General features: G+C 37.8%; 1 pseudogene; it reads right to left on the reverse strand.

Moving 5' to 3' along the window:
* Nucleotides 1-12,694: 12,694 nt before the first annotated feature.
* LOC118895281 lies at nt 12,695-15,804 on the reverse strand (annotated as a pseudogene).
* Nucleotides 15,805-22,778: the final 6,974 nt, after the last annotated feature.

Genomic DNA, 22,778 nt, shown 5'->3' on the forward strand with positions numbered 1-22,778 from the left:
CACTTAGCATAATACCCTCAAAATCCATCCATGTTGTCACAAATAGCAAGATTTCGTATGTTTTCTATGGCTGAATAATATTCCATTGTGTGTGTGTGTGTGTGTATCACAATTTCTTTCCATCAATGGACACTTAGCTTGTTTCCATATCTTGGCCATATCTTGGCCAATGCTGCAATGAACATGGGGGTGCACATATATTTTTGAATCAGTGTTTTTGTTTTCTTTGGATAAATACCCAGAAGTGGAATTGCTGGATCATACGGTTGTTCTATTTTTAATTTTTGAGGAAACTGCATATTGTTTTCCATACTGGTTGCACCAATTTACATTCCCCCCAACAGTGCACTAGGGTTCCCTTCTCTCCACATCCTCACCGACACTTATTTCTTGTCTTTTTGATAATAGCTATAATAACAAGTATGAGATGATATCCCATTGTGTTTTTTAAATATTCCAGTTTATGGAGATATAATTGACATATAGTAATATGTAAGTTTAAGATATACAGCACAATGATTTGATTTACATACATCATGAAGTGATTATCAAAATAAATTTAGTAAATCCTCTCATCTTGTGTAGGTACAAAACTAAAAAAATATAAAAATCTTTTTCTTGTGATGAGAACTCTTAGGATTTACTCTCTTAACAGCTTTCATATATGATAGACAGCATAGTTAATTATATTTATCATATTGTACATTATATCCCCAGTACTTAAATATCTTACAACTGGAAGTTTGTACCTTTTGACTGCCCTCATCCATTTCCCCCTCCACCAACCCTCACTCCCACCCATGCCTCTGGCAAGCACAAGTCTGATCTCTTTTTCTGTGAGTTAGCTTGTTTGTTTTTGAAATACAATTGACCTACAACACTATGATAGTGCCTGTTACACAACATAGTGATTCAATATGTCTATACCTTACAGACTGATCTCCACAATAAATCTAGTTATGATAAGTCTAGTTACAATCTGTCACCATACAAAAACATTACAGAGTTATTGACTATATTCTCCACACTGTACATTTCACATCTATGACTCATTTATTTTTCAAATGGAAGTTTGTACCTATTAATCTCCCACACCTATTTCGTATCTCCCCCTACTTCCCTACCCTCTGGCAAACACCTGTTTGTTCTGTGTATCTATAACTTTGTTTCTGTTACATTTGTTCATTTGTTTTGTTTTGTTTTAGATTCCACATATAAGTGAAATCATATGACATTTGTCCTTCTCTGTCTGACTTATTTCACTTAGCATAATACTCTCTAGATCCATCATGTTGTCATAAATGGCAAGATTTCATTCTTTTTTTATGGCTGAGTAACATTCCATTTTATACACACACACACACACACACACAATCTTCTTTATGCATTCATCTACTGATGGGCACTTAGGTTGCCTCCATATCTTGGCTATTGCAATGAACATAAGGGTGCATATATTTTTCCTAATTAGTGTTTTTGTTTTCTTAGGATCTATACCCAGGAGTGGTATTGCTGGATCATGTTCTATTTTGTAGTTCTATTTTTATTTTTTTGAGAAATCTCCATACTGTTTTCTATAGTGGCTGTACCAATTTACATTCCCACCAACAGTGCACAAGGGTTCCCTTTTCTCCACATCCTTGTCAACAGTTGTTATTTGTTATCTTTTTGATAATAGCCATTCTGACAGGTGTGAGGTGGTATTACATGGTGGCTTTGATTTGTATTTCCCTGTTGATTAGTGATGTTGAGCACCTTTTCATGTGCCTGCTAGCCACCAGTATGTCTTCCTTGGAAAATGTCTGTTCAGATCTTCTGCCCATTTTTTAATTGGGTTGTTTACTTGATATTAAGTTATATGAGTTGTTGTATATTTTGGATATTAACCCATTATCAGATATACAATTTGCAAATACATTCTTCCATTCAGTAGGTGAATTTTTTGTTTTGTTGATAGTTTCCTTTGCTGTGCAAAAGCTTTTTAGTTTGATGTAGATCCATTTGTTTATTTTTGCTGTTGTATCCCTTGCCACAGGAGACATATTCAAAAATATATTATGAAGATGGATGCTAAAGAGTGTACTGCCTATGTTTTCTTCTAGAAGTTCTATGGTTTCAGATCTTACATTTAAGTCTTCAATGTACTCTGAATTTATTTTTGTGCATGGTATGAGAGAGTAGTCCAGTTTGATTCTTTTGCATTTAGCTGTGTGGTTTTCCCATCACCATTTGTTAAAGAGGCTGTCTTTTTCCCGTTGTATAATCTTGCTTCCTTTGTCATAGATTAATTGCTATATATATGTATGGGTTCATTTCTGGGTTCTCTCTTCTGTTCCATTGATCTGTGTGTCTGTTTTTGTGCCAGACCCATACTGTTTTGATTACTATAGCTTTGTAATGTAGTTTGAAATCAGAGAGTGTAATACCTCCAGCTTTGCTCTTTCTTCTCAAGATTGTTTTGGTTATTCAGTGTCTTTTGTGTTTCCATACAAATTTTAAAATTATTTGTTCTAGTTCTATGAAGAATGCCATTAGTATTTGGATAGGGATTGGATCTACAGGTTGCCTTGGGCGTTATGGCCATTTTAACAATATTAAGTCTTCTACTTCGTGAACACCGTATGTCTTTCCATCTGTTTGTGTCATCTTCATTTTCTTTCATCAGTGTCTTATAGTTTTCTGAGTGTAGGTATTTTACCTCCTTAGTTAGATTTATTCCTAGTATTTTATTCTTTTTGATGTGGTGATAAATGGGATTGTTTTCTTAATTTCTCTTTCTGATAGTTCGTTGTTAGTGTATAAAATGCAATATATTTATGTATACTAATTTTTATCCTGCAAATTTATTGAATTCACTAAGGGGCTTTAGTAGTTTTTTGGTGGCATTTTGAGGATTTTCTAGGTATAGTATCATGTCATCTGCAAACAGTGACAGTTTTATTTTTTCCTTCCCAATTTGGATTCCTTTTATTCCTTTTTCTTTTCTGATTGCTGTGGCTAGGACTTCCAATACTGTGTTAAATAAAAGTGGTGAGAGTGGGCATCCTTGTTTTGTTCCTGATCATTAGAGGAAATGCTTTTAATTTTTTACCATTGAGTATGTTGAGTACAATGTTAGCTATGGGCTTATCATATATAGCTTTTAATATGTTGAGGTATGTCCCCTCTATACCCACTTTGTTGACAGGTTTTTGTTGTTGTTGTTGACAGGTTTTTTGAAAAATCATAAATGGATATCGAATTTTGTCAAAAGCTTTTTCTGATTTTATTGAGATGATTATATGATTTTTATTCTTCAATTTGTTAATATGGTGTAGCACATTGATTGATTTGCAGATATTGAACCATCCTTGCATCCCTGGGATAAATCCCATTTAATCATGCTGTATGATCCTTTTCATGTATTGTTGAATTCGGTTTGCTAATATTTAGTTGTAGACTTTTGCATCTATATTAATCAGTGATACTGGCCTTTAATTTTCTTTGTTGTGATATCTTTGTCTGGTTTTGGTATCAGGGTGAATGTGGCCTCGTAGAATGAGTTCAGAAGTGTTCTTTCCTCTGCAACTTTTTGGATACTTTGAGAAAGATATGTGTTAACCCTTCTCTAAATGTTTAGTAGAATTCACCCATGAGGCCATCTTGTCCTGGACTTCTGTTTACTGGGAGTTCTTTTTTTTAATTACTAATGCAAATTCCTTACTGGTAACTGATATGTTTATATTTTCCCTTTCTTCCTTGTTCAATCTTGGGAGATTGTACATTTCTAGGAATTTAGACATTTCTTCTAGGTAGTCCATTTTATTGGTATATAATTGTTTGAAGTAATCTTTTATGATGTTTTGTATTTCTGTGGTGTCTATCATAACTTCTCCTTTATCATTTCTGATGTTATTGATTTGGGCCCTCTCCCTATTTTTTTGATGGTTCTGGCTAAAGTTTTACCAATTTTGTTTATCTTTTCAAAGAACCAGCTTTTAGTTTCATTAATCTTTTATATTGGTTTGTTATTTTAGTATTTATTTCATTTATTTCTGTTCTGATCTTTATGATTTTTCTCTCTCTCTACTAACTTTGGGTTTTGTTTGTTCTTCTGTTTCTAGTCCCTTTGGTTGTAAGGTTACGTTTTTTGAGATATTTCTTGTTTACCTAGGTAGGCTTTTATTGCTACAGCTTCCCTTTTAGGACTGCTTTTGCTGAATCCCATAGATTTTGGATCATTGTGTTTTTGTTTCATTTGTCTCCAGGTATTTTTTAAATTTCTTCTTGATTTCTTCAGTGATCCATTGTTTAGTAGCATATTGTTTAACCTCCACATATTTGTGTTTTTTGCAGTTTTTTTTTCTTGTAGTTGATTTCTAGTCTCATAGTGTTTGGTCAGAAAAGATGCTTGATATGATTTCAGTTTTTTAAAATTTACTGAGACTTGTTTTGTGGCCTAGCATGTGATCTCTCCTGGAGAATGTTCCATATGCACTTTAAAAAAATGTGTATTCTGCTGCTTTCAGATGGAATGTTCTACATTTATCTATTAAGTCTATCTGCTCAAATGTGTCATTTAAGGCCAGTGTTTCCTTACTGATTTTTTATCTGGATGATCTGTCCACTGATATAAGTTGGCTGTTAAGGTTCCCTACTATTATCGTATTACTGTCAACTTCTCCCTTTAGTTCTCTTAATATTTACTTTATGCATTTAGATGCTCCTATGTTGGGTGCATATATATTCTTCTTGGATTGATCCCTTGATCATTATATAATGTCCTTCTTTGTCTCTTGTTACAGCCTTCGTTTTCAAGTCTATTCTATCTGACATACAGCTTTCTTTTGATTTCCATTTGCCTGAAATACCTTTTTCCATCCCCTCACTTTAAGTCTGTGTGTGTCTTTAGATCTGAAGTGAGTCTCTAAGCAGCACGTATATGTGTCTTATTTTTGTATCCATTCAGCTACTCTATCTCATTTGGTTGGAGCATTTTGTCCATTTACATTTAAAGTAAATATTGATAAGTATGTACTTATTGCCGTTTTGTTCACTGTTTTGGGGTTGTTTTGTAGTTTTTTTTGTTCCTTTCTTCTTTTATTCTCTTCCCTTGTGGTTTAATGACTGTCTTTAGCATTGTTTACATTCCTTTATCTTTTTGTGTCTATATCAATTATAGATTTTTGGTTTGTGGATACCATGAGGTTTATATATAGCAATCTACATATATTGCTCTATATCTATATCTATATATAAATATAGCTATGACTATTTTAAGTTGCTGATCTTTTAATTTCAAATGCATTTTAACCATTCTGCATTTTTACTCTCCTCCCCCTATGTTTACTGTTTTAACATCATATCTTACATCTTTTTTTGTGTGTATCTGCTTATTGTAGATATAGATGATTTTACTACTTTTCTCTCTTAACCTTCCTACTTGCTTTGTGTGTGGCTTACTATCTTTACTGTATTTTGCCTTTACTAATGATTTTTCTCCTTTTGTAATTTTCATGTTTCAAGTTGTGCCTTTTCTTTTCCTTAGAGATGTGTCTTTAATCTTTCTTGTAAAGCTGGTTTGGTGGTGCTGAACTCCTTCTGCTTTGACTTGTCTATAGAACTTTTGTTCTCACTATCAAATCTGAATGAAATCCTTGCTGGATAGAGTATTCTTGGTTGTAAGTTTTCCCCTTTTATCACTTTAAATATATAATGCTACTCCCTCTCTCCGGCAGATTTCTGCTGAAAAGTCAGCTGACAGCCTTCTGGAGCTCCCTTGTACATAACTTGTTGCTTTTCCCTTGCTGCTTTTAGTATTCTCTATTATTATTATTATTATTATTATTATTATTATTATTATTATTATTATTATTATTATTATTATTATTGCCATCTTAAGTATAATGTGTCTTGGTGTTATTCTCTTTGGGTTGATATTGTTTGGAATTCTCTGTTCTTCCTGGACCTGGAGGTCTGTTCCCTTTCCCAGGTTAGGGACATTTTCAGCTATTATATATTCAAATATATTCTCTGCCTTTTTCTCTCTCTTTTCTCCTTCTAGGACCACAATCATGCAAATGTTGGTATGCTTGATGTTGTCCCAGAGGTCTCTTAAACTGTCCTCACTTCTTTTTATTCTTTTTTCTTTTTCTGTTCAGCTTCAGTGATTTCCACTGCTCTGTCTTCCAGCTCACTGACCTGTTTCTCTGTATCATTTAATATACTATTGACTCCTTCTAGTGTATTTTTCGTTTCAGTCATTGTATTCTTCATCTCAGTTTGGTTCTTCTTTATATTTTTAAACTCTTTGTTAAAAACTTCTAACTTCTCACTCTGTTCATCCAACCTTCTCCTGAGTTCTTTGAACATCTTTATGATCATTACCTTGAACTCCCTATCAGGTATCAGGAGACTGCTTATCTCCACTTCATTTAGCTCTTCTTCTGGGATTTTATCTTGTACCTTTGTTTTGAGCATACTCCTCTGTCACCTCATTTTGCCTAAGTTGGTGCTTTTATTTCCATGTATCTGGTAGGTTGGTTAGTTTCCCAATCTTGGAGAAGTGTACTTTTGTAGAAGACATCCTATATATCCAGCAGTGTACTCCCCTCTGGTCACCAGAGCTATATGCTCTCGTGTTTCCCTCTATGTTGGCTTCATGGGTCCTTCTGTTGTTATGGGCTCACAGCTGTGGGAAGTCTGGAATGTGTGACTGGCCCCTGGTCCAGGTCCTATTTTATGTGGGGGTTTCTGGCCACTGGTTGGTGAGGCCAGGTCATGAAGTGGCTGGCTCTGTAGACCTGGGGTTTCTTGGGGCCAGTGCAGGCCCACTGGTGGGTGGAACCAGCTTCTGGGGTAGGTGGTTGTGGGACTGGGGGTCCCAGATCTACTGTTGGCCTCCTTGTGAGGGGGGCTGTATCCTGGAACAGCTGACTTATAGGTCTAATGTGTCTTGGAGAGAGTGTTGGCCTGCTGGTAAGCAGAGTCAGGACCCAGGGGATCGTGTGGCTAGTGCTGGCTCACTGGTGGGTGGAGCCATGTCTTGGGGTCTCTGATTGCAGTGCCCTGGGGATCCTGAAGCTGGTGTCAGCCCACTGGTAGATGAGTCCAGATCCCAGGGCTGCTGGATGATGAGTCCAGTGTGTCCCAGAGCTGATATTGGCCTATTGGTGGGCAGGTCCAGGGCATGGGGGTCCTGGAACTGGTGCAGGCCTATTGGTTGACTGGCTGAGTCCTAACAAGGCAGGCTGTGAGGTTGCAGTGGTCCAAGGGCTTTTGTCTGTCCACTGTTGGGTGGAGCTGTGGCCCAGGGGATCCTGGGTCTGGTTCCCACCCACTGGTAGTTGAAGCCAGGTCCTGGCACTAGTGCTGGCCCACTGGCAGGCAGAGCTGGGTCCTGGAGTCTCTGGCTATAGGACCCAGGGTTCCCAGAGCTGGTGTCAGTCCACTGGTGGGTGGATCCAAGGCCCAAGGGGTCCTAAGGCTAGTGCTGGTTTACTGGTGAGTGGTGCCAGGTCCCAGAATCTCTGGTTGCAGTGCCCTGGCTGTTGGCCTGCTGGTGGGCAGAACAGGTTCCTGACACAGCTCACTGTAGGGTCTGGGTTTTCCCAAAGCTTGTTTTTGGCCAGCTGGTGGGTGGGCCAGATCCTAAGGTGGCTGGTTGAGGGGCCTAAGGTGTCTTAGAGCTGGTATTGGCCTGCTGGTGGGTGGGGCTGGGTCCTGGTGCTAGTAAGCTAGATAGAGGATTCCAAAATGGCACTTGCCAGCAGCAGTGTCTATGTGGTAGAACAAGCTCCCCAAAATGGCTGCCACCAGTGTCTATGTCCCCAGGCTGAGCTCCAGTTGCTTCCTGCCTCTCCAGGAGGCTCTCCAAGATCAGCAGGTGGGTTTGACCTTCTTCTGTGGGTCCTGGAGCATGTGAGATTTTGTGTGCGCCCTTTAAGAGTGGAGTCTCTATTTCCCTCAGTCCTCTGGGTCTCCCAAAAGTAAGCCCTGCTGGCCTTCAAGGCCAAATACTCTGGGGGTTTGTCTCCCCGATGAAGGATTCCTGGTCTGGGGAGCCCAACATGGGGCTTGAACCTCTCACTCCTTTGGGAGAACCTCTGCAACTGTAATTGCAGTACCCCCACCCCCCACCCAGGGGTACTATATCACAACTCTGCCCCTTCTACCTGTCTCTCAGTTCCTTCTTTATATCTTTAGTTGTAGAAGAAGATATTTTCTGGTAGGTTTCAGTCTTTTTATAGACAGTTGTTCTGTAAACAGTTGTAAATTTGGTGTGCTCATTGAGGAAGTGAGCTCAGGGTCTTCCAACTCTGCCACCTTGACCACTCCCCCCTTGTGGTTTTGATTTGCATTTCTCTGATGACTAATGATGTTCAGCATCTTTTCATGTACCTGTTGGTCGTCTGTATGTCTTCTTTGGAAAAATGTCTATTCAGATCATCTGCAAATTGGATTTTTTTTTTTTTTTTGCTATTGAGTTTATGAGTTCTTTGTATATTTTGGGTATTAGCCCCTTATCAGATATATGATTTGCAGATATTTTCTCCCATTCAATAGGTTGCCTTTTCATTTTGTTGATGGTTTCCTTTGCTGTGCAGACGCTTTTTAGTTTGATATAGTCCCATTTGTGGGGTTTTGTTTTGCTTCTGTTGTTTTTGCTTTTGCTGCCTATGAATTTTTTAATAAAGGGGAAAAACAGAATCATTTCCCTCAAATTTAGTCATTTTCCACATCCTGCTTCTAACGTCTTCAAAATTAATAACAAAATGGCAACCTAATATTGCCTATGTTTGTCCTATGTTTGTCAGATCAGTTTGTTGGGGCTAGGATCACAAGCCCAAATTCACGGCCAGACAACTATAGCTGCTGTGACCATTGCAATGAACATGAAGTTCCAAAGACTTTCTTTTTTAAATTTTTACAATTTTTTTAACATCTTTATTGGAGTATAATTGCTTTACAATGGTGTGTTAGTTTCTGCTTTATAACAAAGTGAATCAGCTATACATATACATATATCCCCATATCTCCTCCCTCTTGTGTCTCCCTCCCACCCTCCCTATCCCACCCCTCTAGGTGGTCACAAAGCACTGAGCTGATCCCCCTGTGCTAAAAGTTCCAAAGACTTTCTTAACACAGAGGTAACCATAGACAGTTGCACACTCGTTACTACAAACCAGACTTTATCCCCAGTCTCCTATCTTGTGTTTAAAGTAGGTGAGCAGGTAAATCTCATACTCTTTTCATTCTAGCTGAAATTCTGGATGCCTGGACTAGTAGTCAGGCCAGAACTAGCAGCTCCATGCCTTTTATCACTTGGAACCCCACCATGCCAGCTGCCTGGTCCTCCAGGATATCCCAGTTACATAACTGAGGAAAGAGAATTCAAAGAAAGAGTAACAGAAATGGCTACAGGAGTTCAGCTCCATTTATAAACCATTTACTTTAACCATTAAACTTCCTCAAAAGGAATGGAGCCATGAAGAAGGAAGCCTTGGGATCTTCCTATAGGCTGGTATATACCATGAACAATAAATTACAAAATAAACTTACTTGATGAAATAAATTTGAAGGGTAATCTTCATTGACATAATGGAATCTGAGTATTTCTATTATATAGAGAGCATTTATTTTCCTTTTTCTGTTTTTAATTGATGACTTAATTCAGGCCTTCTGATTCGTCATAAGATGGTTAACTTGTATTGGCTGCAGGCACTTTCCCAGGACCAAACCCTGGAAATGTCATCATAGCAAAAGAGAGGATCTATAAAACTATGAATAAAAATGTGAGAAACCCTGAAAAGACAGAAACTGTTTTGGGAAAAAAAACAGTAACCCAGATGCAGCATACTTGAAGTCTTGGGAAGAGTTTGTTTGATATCATTTCATTTCCTCAAATGCTATTGGGTGGAAGAGTACCTTCTGCTTTGATACTGTGAGGCAGCAAAATGGTAGGACCACCAGGGCAGTGAGTGGGAGGGTCACACCAGGATGGTGCTGGTGGTGGTGAAGAGTAGATAACAGCAGGTCCTGGAGTTATCCCTTCTTCCTCCTTCACTCCGAGAGCACTGGGTGTGTATAACCAAAACATTAGGAGACTCTGGTCTATGCCTAGCTCTCAACTCCTTAAACTCACCAGGAAGGGTACAATACAGGGACTGGGCTCTCCCCTCCAACCCAAGTTCATATTACTAATGAAGACTATGAATGTGACTGTGAGCTTACGGGGAACGCTAGATAACTGAGGAGCCCAACACCTACAAAACAACTAAACAAGCTATAGTGGATGACGTTTGATCTTATTTCATTAAGAAATAGATTACAAATTTAAGATAAGCATAATACATGTTCTCTAAGAAAGAAGAAAGCTAGTGGTAACATGAAATAAGAACTAGTAGTTATAAAGGAGAATAAAGAAGAAATAGCTGAGTATGAAATACATGATTTAAAATAAATAGCAGAATAGAAACAACCAATAAATTAACAAGGAGGTGAAAAAACAGGTCAAAGAACTCCACCAGCAACACCAGGAATAAATAAAGGGAAATCATGTGACAAGTGTGGCTCAAATCTTAGCTCTGCCACTTACCAGCTGAATGACTCTAAGCAAGTCACTTAACTTAAGCGACTTAACTCCCTGCAACCATTTTATCATCAGTAAAATGGATATATTAATAGTACATACTCTATACATTTATAGTGAGGATTAAATGAGTTAATATATGCAAAGTGCACAGAAGAGTCTTTGGTACATAGCCAATACTATATACAATAAGCTATTATCATCATTAAGATATAGGATATATAAAAGAACAATTTGTAGGAGATGTAGGAGAGAAGCACACATGTCATCATTCAAATAATAGGAGTCCTGGGAGAGAAAAACAATTGAGTGGAAAAAAGGTAATATTTGAAGAAAAGATTGCAAATATTCCAGAATGAAAGAAAGATGAAACATCTCTGACTGAAGGAGCTCACAGAGTGCTAAACAAAATGGATGAGAAAAAATCTATAGCTAGGCACATTATGATAAAGCTTAAGATTGAAGAGTGAGAGAAATTATAAATGATTCCAGAAAGAAAAAATAGAAAACATTCAAAAGAACAATATTTGATTGACATCAGACTTCTCCACAATAACATTGGATGCAAGAAGATAATGAAGTAATGTTTCAAGGTGTTGAAGTAAAAGAATTGGAAAAGTAGAATTTTGTATCCAGCAAAACTATTATTTAAATATGATGGAGCAAGAATGATGGTGTCAGGCATTCAAGGCTCAGAGGGTTTGTATCCAAAAACCAACTTTGAAAAGACTATTAGAGGGAATAGTCTAAGAAAAATGGAAATAAATTTAGGCAGTCACAATGAGATATATGGAAATAAGAGCTGAGTAAAGAACTTATTAAGTAATTTATAAGAATAATATGCCTGTGTGTGTGTGTGTGATGTATGTGTGTGTGTATGGTGATGCAGAACTAAAATTCCATGTAACTGCAACCAAAAATGTGTGTGTAGTTTGGCTGCAGGAGCAGGTGAAAGAAAGAGGGAGCTGAGAGAGTTCTAAAGTCCTTGTCTTAGAGAGAAAATACAAATGTTGGTAAGTGTAGGTCTTTGTAAGTTAGGCATATAGAATATATAATTTTCACATCAGCAGAAAAATAATCTATCATAGAAGTGGGAGAGGGAAAAAATAAAAGAACTCCATCCTTTAGCTTCTCCCATGGTATTAAATCCCTACTTCCTTTATTCTTAATTTTGTCATACACAGGTTGAGTTAACAATTGGCCACACACTCATTTGGCTTATTCCATTGTCACTATTAGAGACAGATAATATACTAGCTATAAATTATATACCAATATATCTGAAACCTCATTAATTCATAATTAATTTGCTAAAAAATTAACTTAATAAGTTGTATTCTGTGACACGGCTGACAGAGATGGGTTGAGACTTAATTCCACAACAGTTTAAGAAAATTAGGAGTGCACCAAGATTACAAGAGAGAATATTTAAATTACTCGAGACAACATTGTAAGGATCCCAAATATTTCCAAAGTAGCCATTTACTCACATCATTTGCTTGCAAATATGCTCAGCTAAATCACTCTCATGTATTTATTCAATCTGTTCTCAATTCTTTCACTCAGTATTTTATCGCTCAATTTTCTGTTTAGAATAAATATTTATTATCAGTCTGGACATATAAAACATTTGAATTTTTCTTAAATTAAGACAAAAGCTTTCCTCCTTTTGATCTGAATGAGCGGGGTAAGTTTCTACTGTAAGGAGAAATCTAGTATTAAATCTTTACTAAGTGCAACACAACACTCGGGCCAACGTCACGTCAACCTTGGGTGGCAGTGTACACCCCCTAGGTAGGAAGCTGACCCATCCATGGGGATTCCAGTTCTCACAGTAAGCAGTATCGAGATTTAAAAAAAAAAAAAAACTTTACACTTACATATACCATGCGGGTGCGTTCAGACAAGGTAACTGGTGCATAACCAAGTAACACATTCCTGGTTAAAACTACAACACATGTTTCTTTGGCTTATTACTATTATCTATCTTTTTTTTTTTTTTTTTAATGGCAAAGACTTGTTTTACTGAGTGGTTGGTCTTCACAATTGCTGAGGCCAAGGAGAGGAAGGGGGGAAGCTTTATTTCGTGGTCTCTGCCTCCTGGCCGGCCTCCAGGAGCTCGGCCTAGGCCGGGAGCAGCTCCCCAGGGCGCTGGCGTGCTTCCCGTGTTCGCCCTGAGCTCTCGGCCCTGTCAGCCAGGAGCTCCCTGCGGGCGTTGTCCGCCTGCAGCTCTGATGTGTTCCGTGAGAATCCGCCTGCTCTGGGACACGCTCCCCTTCGCTTGCACGTACCGGCTGTGATGCAAGCGGCGGTCGCTCGACTTAGACCCGCGGTGTTCTCTGAGTAGTGGGCACAGAGTTCTCATCCCCCTCATCCAGGTTGCCTTCTTGGACATTCGAACGCCCTGTGCTTACCTGTACCCGTGTGCCTGCCCTTTTCCGGCATCCAGCCCGGGAAAGGACAGTCACAAGCTTGCGAGTGATCAGCCCATGTTTGATGGGCTCTGGATCTGCCAACGGGAGCCGGCAGTGGCTATTTCATTAGTCTCCTCAGAGTCTCCAGGCCTTCTTCTCGACACAGTGGAGGACGCTGGAAGTGAGCCTTTTCTGAGGCCTGACATTCTCACGGCTGCGGTCCAAGCGCCAAAGAAAAGTTAAGTTATCGGATTTTTTTTTCTCTTAAAAAATGTATTATCTTTTTACAAAATAATTATATTACAAACTCACTGTTGCAAAAAACAAATCATCTGTAATCCTTTTGTTAATATTACATAGGAATATTTTACTTTTAATAAAAACAGGACTCTCCTTTTGCCATCAAAATCGTAGTAAGGAGTGTTTCCCATGCCATGAATAATTTTCCATAACAGAATTTTTTTTTAAAAGGATATTTATTTTACTTTTTTTTTTAAAGGAATTCCTTTATTTTTATTATTTATTTATTTATTTATTTATTTATTTTTGGCTGTGTTGGGTCTTCGTTTCTGTGCGAAGGCTTTCTCTAGTTGTGGCAAGTGGGGGCCACTCTTCATCGCGGTGCGCCAGCCTCTCATCATCGCGGCTTCTCTTGTTGCGGAGCACAGGCTCCAGACGCTCAGGCTCAGTAATTGTGGCTCACGGGCCTAGTTGCTCCGTGGCATGTGGGATCTTCCCGGACCAGGGCTCGAACCCGTGTCCCCTGCATTGGCAGGCAGATTCTCAACCACTGCGCCACCAGGGAAGCCCCATAACAGAATTTTTAATGACTGCAAAGTACCCCACGGTATGGATGCTTTACAATTTATTTAATCAAGCCTGGAATGTTAAATATTTTTCTAGCTGTGCAACCTCTCTTTTCTGCATCTGTAAAATGAGGCCAGTACTCATGCCAGCTTTAAGGGTTGTTATGAGAATTAAATGAATTAAAACATGCAAAGTCTTAGAACAGCGCTGATTGATATTCCCTGTCTAAACTATGACCACCATCAAGGCAAGGATCTTGTCTGCCTTGTTCAATGTGGTATCTCTAGGATCTAACATCAACTTGGCACAGAGGAGGTGTTCAATAAATGGGAATAGTAGTGTTGGTTTTAACAGTACTGCTGGTAGAATTAAACTCTCAAGAAATATTTGTTGAATAAAGTAATTAACATTCTTTTACTTATATATTGATAGACAACTATTTTAAAACAATTAACTATACTAGGACACTCTGCAATAAATTCCAGGGTAAGTAACATTCCAGGGTAACAAACATTTTGTTTTTAAATGCTCAGACCCTTTTCGTTGCCAGCTGGAAATTCAGTGCAGTCTTAAATTCATTGGAGCAATATTTTCCAGGAAGTATTCAATGGGTGTTCCACAAGTAATTAATAGCTATTCTATGAACGTGTTGGGTGATTAAATAAGTTTGTTAAACTTTAGGTTAAACAGAATTAAACAGTTATCTTTGCCACATCTCTGAACTTTTATAAAGCTGCTGTGCACTGAGAATTTCTGAAAGGGATGTAGTATGTGGTGTTTCTCAAATTAATTTTATCACATAACTTTTTTTCATGGAGCATTTTCTGGTTTAAGTATTGTACTGAACACAGTTTGGGAATTCAAGGATAATGTTTCTGAGATATAGATCTTTCCATTTTATAAACAAGAACGCCTATGTGGAGTAGGCTGGAGAGAGGAAAGGGACGAATGTGAGGTGGATGCTATGCTAGACACTTTACATGGAATGTCTATGGTCATCACTGATGTTGCTTAGTAAACATGCAGGTGCCCACATTTTGGGTGCCAGTAACATGATACCTCCTAGACCCCTTTGTTGGTGGCGACCTCCTAGACACTTTTGTTGGTGGCACCATGTGACCAGTCCCAGCTAACGAACTGTGGTTGGAAAGAACATGTGGCAATTTGGAACTTAGCATGTAATTGCCCATGTGAGATCACCCAGAGCTCTCCTGTCCCTCTGCCATAGCCACCTACAATGTGACAGGTGGCAGTGCTCCATCAGTCTGGGCTCCTGAGTAAAGGGAGGAGGAATGGCTGCATGGAAGCAGACCCACAGCTACTGTAGCTCAAGAGAGAAATAAACCTTTGTTATTTTAAGCTGAGATTTGTGGGACTGTTTATTATTGCAGCATAACCTAGTCTACCCTGACTGATACAGTATCTTATTTAATCTAGACAACCAACATACAAGACGGACAATATTGTTGTAAGTGTAAGTGATGTGAAAGTGGAGACTTTGAGAGGCTAAGTAATTTGTGTCTAAAGTTACGCTGCCAGCCTTTGAACTGTCTTATTCCAAAGCCCATTTCATTTCCATCTTATCACTCTGACTCAAAAAATGTGTTGAAATGCAACTCTTCGATTTACTAAAGTACTTAGAAATAGGTAGGAGCTAGACAATTTTTATTGAACAATGTTGCTTATGCCCTTGAATTATTCTTTCACTGGGGTTAGTGAAAGGATGGAGTCCTGTGCAGTGGTCCCCAACCTTTTTGGCACCAGAGACCGGTTTCGTGGAAGATGGTTTTTCCATGGACGTGGGGGACGGGTGGGATGGTTCAGGCGGTAATGCAAGCGATGGGGGCGCTGCAAGGGATGGTTTAGGTGGTAAGGCGAGCGATAGGGAGTGATGGGCAGCGACAGATGAAGCTTTCCTTGCTCACCCGCCACTCACCTCCTGCTGTGCGGCCCGTTTCCTAACAGGCCAGTACTGGCTGGAGACCCCTGCTGTACTGTGCCAGTTAAGTACATTTCTATAGGCTAAAGTGAAGGCTGGATGTAAAATTTCCTCTGGGGTCAGCAGAAATTTGATTCATCATAATTTCAAATCAAGGGATAAATCAACAGAGCAGCATAAATTGTCCAAAAGCTAATTTTGGAGTAATTTTCATCAGTTTCAAAATATGTTAGTTATAAGTTATCTAACCTTGACATTATGAAAGCCATTCCATGCGTATTTCAAAAATAATTATTCGACTTTACTATAGAAGCAGGAAGACGGGGATGATATCTTTTTATGTATCAGCAATTTTGAAAATCACATAAATTACACTTTTCTTTCATTAGGTCACTTCAATCATTAAACTTTGAGAGGAAAATAAGCTGCTCTAATTTTTTATTTATTTATTTATTTATTTATTTATTTATTTATTTATTCATTTATGGCTGTGTTGGGTCTTTGTTTCTGTGCGAGGGCTTCCTCCAGCCGCGGCAAGCGGGGGCCACTCCTCATCATCGTGGTGCGCGGGCCTCTCACTATCGCGGCATCTCCCGTTGCGGAGCACAGGCTCCAGACGCGCAGGCTCAGCAATTGTGGCTCACGGGCCCAGTCGCTCCGTGGCACGCGGGATCCTCCCAGACCAGGGCTCGAACCCGTGTCCCCTGCATTGGCAGGCAGATTCTCAACCACTGCGCCACCAGGGAAGCCCAAGCTGCTCTAATTTTTAATCTCTTATTCATTGATTGGACAAATAATTTTTGAGGGAACTGTGCTAGGCACTGGAGGTAGAGCAATAAATAAAACAGACCAAAATCTCTGTGGTCTTGGATGCCATATTTTAGTAGGGGAAACAGATAATAACAAGATAATAAAATACAGTGTTAGATGGTGAGAAGCACTATGGAGAAAAATAAAGCAGAGATAGATATAGTTTGTATGTATGATGTGGAAGAAGGATGTAATTCACACAATATGGCCTTGGAAGGTCTTACTGAGAAAGTGAAATTTCAAAAAAGCCCTAAAGAAGATAAAATAGTCATCTACCTGTCTTTGTGGAGGGCGCACATTCCAGGATTATGGAATAGCCAGAATAAGGGCTCTGATGCAGAAGTTTGCCTGGTATGGTCAAGAAGGCTGAAAGTCACTGTAGCTGGAGTAAAGTAAAGGCAAGGATTTTTTTAGTCTGGTTCATCATGAATACTGACCCTGGCAACTAGCACTGTACCTAGCACATAGTAGGCACTCTGTAAATGTGTGTTGAATAAATAAATCAACCAATGGGCAAAGGGTGTAAATGGGATTAGCACTGGTGGCCAGAGGGATTCTAATTTTATCATATGTGTGCATGTATATACACCTTTTTTTAATAAAAAAAGGATTAAAGTAAATATGACCAGATCTTAATTAACCCAGTAGTCAATTCTGGGTTGTGAGAAAGTATAATGTAAGAGAAAGTACTCTTTAAATGTCTATTTAAAATTTCTAAAATTATAATACACAACAAGCAAACCATGGCAAACAATTCAAGAGATAATACCAAAAAATCACAAATCCCAAAGTGACCAGTACAGGGCTTAGTGTTTTCACTTGCTATATCATGTTATTCTACACACCCGTGAGAAAGTTGGTATTATGTCCATTTTACAACTGTGAAAACTAAAGCTCAGAGAGGTTACATGAGTTACATGAGTTGACCAAGCCTATGTACAACTGGGAAAGAGAAGAGCTGAAATTTTCATATAAGTTTTTATAATTCCAGTGCTTTTTTTTGAACACCATTCTGCATATAAAATATATGAAAATATCTTATATGCAGACATAAAAATATATGTATCTGTGTATAAAAATAGGCTTTCTACAAGTATAGACTATAAGATATACTTAACTATTTGTCACATCTAGTAAAAATAAGTAGTAAGAAAAACAAACTTGTGTAAAATTTTAATATGATTTCCTGCTATTAATATTTGTTCATAAAGCAGTCATTCTGATTTTGCATCCTGTAGTCATTTTACTGACCACTCCCCTTCTTTCCTCTTACACCTCCAACTAATTGACATACTCACCCACTCCCTAGAACTTAAACACATGCTTTGGACTTACTCTATCTCCTAGTTATTCATAGAACTGAAGCCCTGTCTCTGGGTTACAGGGGGCTACTGGACTGAACCAGAGAAGTGGTTCTAATTCAGTCTGGTTAGCCTGCCCCATATACACAGGACAGAATGAAAAACAGAATTACAGATTGTAGTTGTTTCAATTACAGATTGTATTTCTTTCAAGTTTCCATTTAAATACATTATTCCTACAGAAAAAGATTCCAGTGGTGCTAAGACACAGGTTGAGATGGAAATGTATCTCATTTATTAAGAATGAGAATTGGAATGAAATGACTAAAAGCTGGCAAAACATAAAAGGTCAGTGATTTCAGGGTTGCCCTAGAGATTGTACATACAAGCAGATCAATGCAAATTAGAACAGATATAATAATTGCTTAGAAAGATCTGATGCTTTAATTTAAAATGCAAACTATTTCCTTAATTTCATTTTCTGATATTTCTTTGTTAGTGTATAGAAATGCAACATATTTCTGTGTATTAATCTTGTATCCTGCAACTTTAGCAAATTCATTAATGACCTCTAGTAGTTTTCTGGTAGTGTCTCTAGGATTTTCTGTGTATACTATCATGTCATCTGCAAACAGTGACAGTTTTACTTCTTCCTTCTCAATTTGGACACCATTTATTTCTTTTTCTTCTCTGATTGCTGTAGCTAGGACTTCCAAAACTATGTTGAATGAAAGTGGCAAGAGTGGGCATCCTTGTCTTGTTCCTGATCTCAGAGGAAATGCTTTCAACTTTTCACCATCGAGAGTGATGTTAGCTGTGGGTTTGTCATATATGGGCTTTATTTTGCTGAGGTATGTTCCCTCTCTGACCACTTTCTAGAGAGTTTTTTTTTTTTTTTTTTAAGAAATTTACGTTCTTTTATTTATTTATTTATGACTGTGTTGAGTCTTCGTTTCTGTGCGAGGGCTTTCTCTAGTTGCGGCAAGTGGGGACCACTCTTCATCGTGGTGCGCGGGCCTCTCACCATCGCGGCCTCTCTTGTTGCGGAGCACAGGCTCCAGACGCGCAGGCTCAGTAATTGTGGCTCACGGGCCCAGTTGCTCCGTGGCATGTGGGATCTTCCCAGACCAGGGTTCGAACCCGTGTCCCCTGCATTGGCAGGCAGATTCTCAACCACTGCGCCACCAGGGAAGCCCGAGTTTTTTTTTTTTTTAATCATAAATGGACGTCAAATTTTATCAGAAGCTTTTTCTGCATCTATTGAGATAATCATATGATTTTTATTCTTCAATTTGGTGTATCACATTGATTGATTTGCAGATACTGAAAAATGCTTGCATCCCTTGGATAAATCCCACTTGATTGTGGTGTATGATCCTTTTAATGTATTGCTGAATTTTGTTTGTGAGTATTTTGTTGAGGATTTTTGTATCTATGTTCATCAATGATATTGGGCTGCAATTTTCCTTTATTGTGATATCTGGTTTTGGTATCAGGGTAATGGTGGCCTCATAGAATGAGTTTAGAAGTGTTCCATCCTCTGCAATTTTTTGGAATAGTTTCAGAATGTTAGGTGTTAACTTTTCTCTAAATGTTTGGTAGAATTCACCTGTGAAGCCATCTGGTCCTGGACTTTTATTTTGGGGAGTTTTTTTTTTTTTTTTTTTTTACTGATTCAATTTTGTTACTGGTAATTGGTCTGTTCATATTTTATATTTCTTCCTGGTTCAGTCTTGGGAAATTGTACCTTTCTAAGAATTTGTTCATTTCTTCTAGGTTGTCCATTGTATTGACATATACTTGCTTGTAGTAGTCTCTTATGATCCTTTCTATTTCTGTGGTGTCTGTTGTAACTTTTCCTTTTTCATTTCTGATTTTATTGATTTGGGCCCTCTCCCTGTTTTTTTGATGAGTCTAGCTAAAGGTTTATCAATTTTGTTTATCTTTTCAAAGAACCAGCTTCTACTTTCATTGATCTTTTCTATGATTTTTTTAGTCTCTTTTATTTCTGCTCTGATCTTTATGATTTCTTTCCTTCTACTAACTTTGGGTTTTGTTTATTCTTCTTTTTCTAGTTACTTTTGTAAGGCTAGGTTGTTTATTTGAGATTTTTCTTGTTTCCTGATGAGCTTGAATCACTATAAACTTCCCTCTTAAAACTGCTTTTGCTGCATCCCATAGGTTTTGGACTGTTGCATTTTCACTTTCATTTGTCTCTAGGTATTTTTTGATTTCTCCTTTGATTTCTTCAGTGATCCATTGGTTGTTTAGTAGCATATTGTTTAGCCTCCATGTGTTGTTGTTTCTTGCAGTTTTTGTCTTGTAGTTGATTTCTAGCCTCATAGCACTGTGGTTGGAAAAGATGCTTGACATGATTTCAATTTTCTTTAACTTACTGAGGCTTGCTTTGTGGCCCAGCATGTGATCTATCCTGCAGAATGTTCCATGTGCACTTGAAAAGAATGTGTATTCTGCTGCTTTTGGATGGAATGCTCTTTAGATATCAATTAAGTCCATCGGGTCTAATGTGTTTTTTTGGTATTTTTTTGAATTTTATTTTATTTTATTTTTATTTTATACAGCAGGTTCTTATTAGTTATCTATTTTATACATATTAGTGTATATATGTCAATCTCAATCTCCCAATTCATCCCACCACCAACCCCCCTCCACCCGCTTTCCCCCCTTGGTGTCCATATGTTTGTTCTCTACATCTGTGTCTCTATTCCTGCTGTGAAAACCAGTTCATTTATACCATTTGTCTAGATTCCACATATATGCATTGATATATGATATTTATTTTTCTCTTTCTGAATTATTTCACTCTGTATGACAGTCTCAAGGTCCATCCACATATCTACAAATGACACAATTTCATTCCTTTTTATGGCTGAGTAATATTCCATTGTATATATGTGCCACATCTTCTTTATCCTTTTGTCTATCAATGGGCATTTAGGTTGCTTCCATGACCTGGTGATTGTAAATAGTGCTGCAATGAACATTGGGGTGAATGTGTCCTTTTGAATTATGGCTTTCTCTGGGTATATGTATCTATTGAAATGATTATATGGTTTTTATTCTTCAATTTGTTAATATGGTGTATCACATTGATTGTTTTGCGTATATTGAAGAATCCTTGCATCCCTGGGATAAATGCTACTTGATCATGGTGTATGATCCTTTTAATGTGCTGTTGGATTCTGTTTGCTAGTATTTTGTTGAGGATTTTTGCATCTATGTTCATCAGTGATATTGGCCTGTAATTTTCTTTTTCTGTAGTATCTTTTTCTGGTTTTGGTATCAGGGTGATGGTGGCCTCGTAGAATGAGTTTGGGAGTGTTCCTTCCCCTGCAATTTTTTGGAAGAGTTTGAGAAGGATGGGTGTTAGCTCTTCTCTAAATGTTTCATAGAATTCACCTGTGAAGCCATCTGGTCTTGGACTTTTGTTTGTTGGAAGATTTTTAATCACAGTTTCAATTTCATTACTTGTGATTGGTCTGTTCATATTTTCTTTTTCTTCATGGTTCAGTCTTGGAAGGTTTTACCTTTCTAAGAATTTGTCCATTTCTTCCAGGTTGTCCATTTTATTGGCATAGAGTTGTTTGTAGTAGTCTCTTAGGATGCTTTGTATTTCAGCAGTGTCAGTTGTTACTTCTCCTTTTTCATTTGTAATTCTATTGATTTGAGTCTTCTCCCTTTTTTTCTTGATGAGTCTGGCTAATGGTTTATCAACTTTGTTTATCTTCTCAAAGAACCAGCTTTTAGTTTTATTGATTTTTGCTACTGTTTTCTTTGTTTCTATTTCATTTATTTCTGCTCTGATCTCTGTGATTTCTTTCCTTCCAGTACCTTTGGGTTTTGTTTGTTCTTCTTTCTCTAGTTCCTTTAGGTGTAAGGTTAGATTGTTTATTTGAGATTTTTCTTGTTTTTGAGGTAGGCTTGTATTGCTATAAACTTCCCACTTAGAACTGCTTTTGCTGCATCCCATAGGTTTTGGATCATCATGTGTTCCTTGTAATTTGTCTTTAGGTATTTTTTGATTTCCTCTTTGATTTCTTCAGTGATCTCTTGGTTATTTAGTAACATATTGTTTAGCCTCCATGTGTTCATGTTTTGTATGTCTTCTTCTCTGTAATTTATTTCTAATCTCATAGTGGTGTGGTCAAAAAGGATGCTTGATATGATTTCAGTTTTCTTAAATGTACCAAGGTTTGATTTGTGACCCAAGATGTGATCTATACCAGAGACTGTTTTGTGTGCACTTGAGAAGAAAGTGTAATCTGTGGTTTTCGGATGGAATGTCCTATAAATATCAATTAAATCTATCTGGTCTATTGTCATTTAAAGCTTCTGTTTCCTTATTTATTTTCATTTTGGATGATCTGTCCATTGGTGTAAGTGAGGTATTAAAGTCTCCTACTATTATTGTGTTACTGTTGATTTCCTCTTTTATAGCTGTTAGCATTTGCGTTATGTATTGAGGTGCTCCTATGTTGGGTGCATATATATTTATAATTGTTATATCTTCTTCTTGGATTGATCTCTTGATCATTATGTAGTGTTCTTCTTTGTCTCTTGTAACATTCTTTATTTTAAAGTCTATTTTATCTGATATGAATACTGCTACTCCAGCTTTCTTTTGATTTCCATTTGCATGGAATATCTTTTTCCATCCCCTCACTTTCAGTTTGTATGTGTCCCTAGGTCTGAAGTGGGTATCTTGTAGACAGCATACATATGGGTCTTGTTTCTGTATCCATTCAGTGAGCCTGTGTCTTTTGGTTGGAGCAATTAATCCATTCACATTTAAGGTAATTATCGATATGTATGATCCTATTACCATTTTCTTAATTGTTTTGGGTTTGTTTTTGTAGGTCCTTTTCTTCTCTTGCATTTCCCACTTAGAGAAGTTCCTTTAGCATTTGTTATAGAGC

This window comes from Balaenoptera musculus, chromosome 5 (genome assembly GCF_009873245.2).
Source record: "Balaenoptera musculus isolate JJ_BM4_2016_0621 chromosome 5, mBalMus1.pri.v3, whole genome shotgun sequence".
NCBI classification, from domain to species: Eukaryota; Metazoa; Chordata; class Mammalia; order Artiodactyla; family Balaenopteridae; genus Balaenoptera; species Balaenoptera musculus.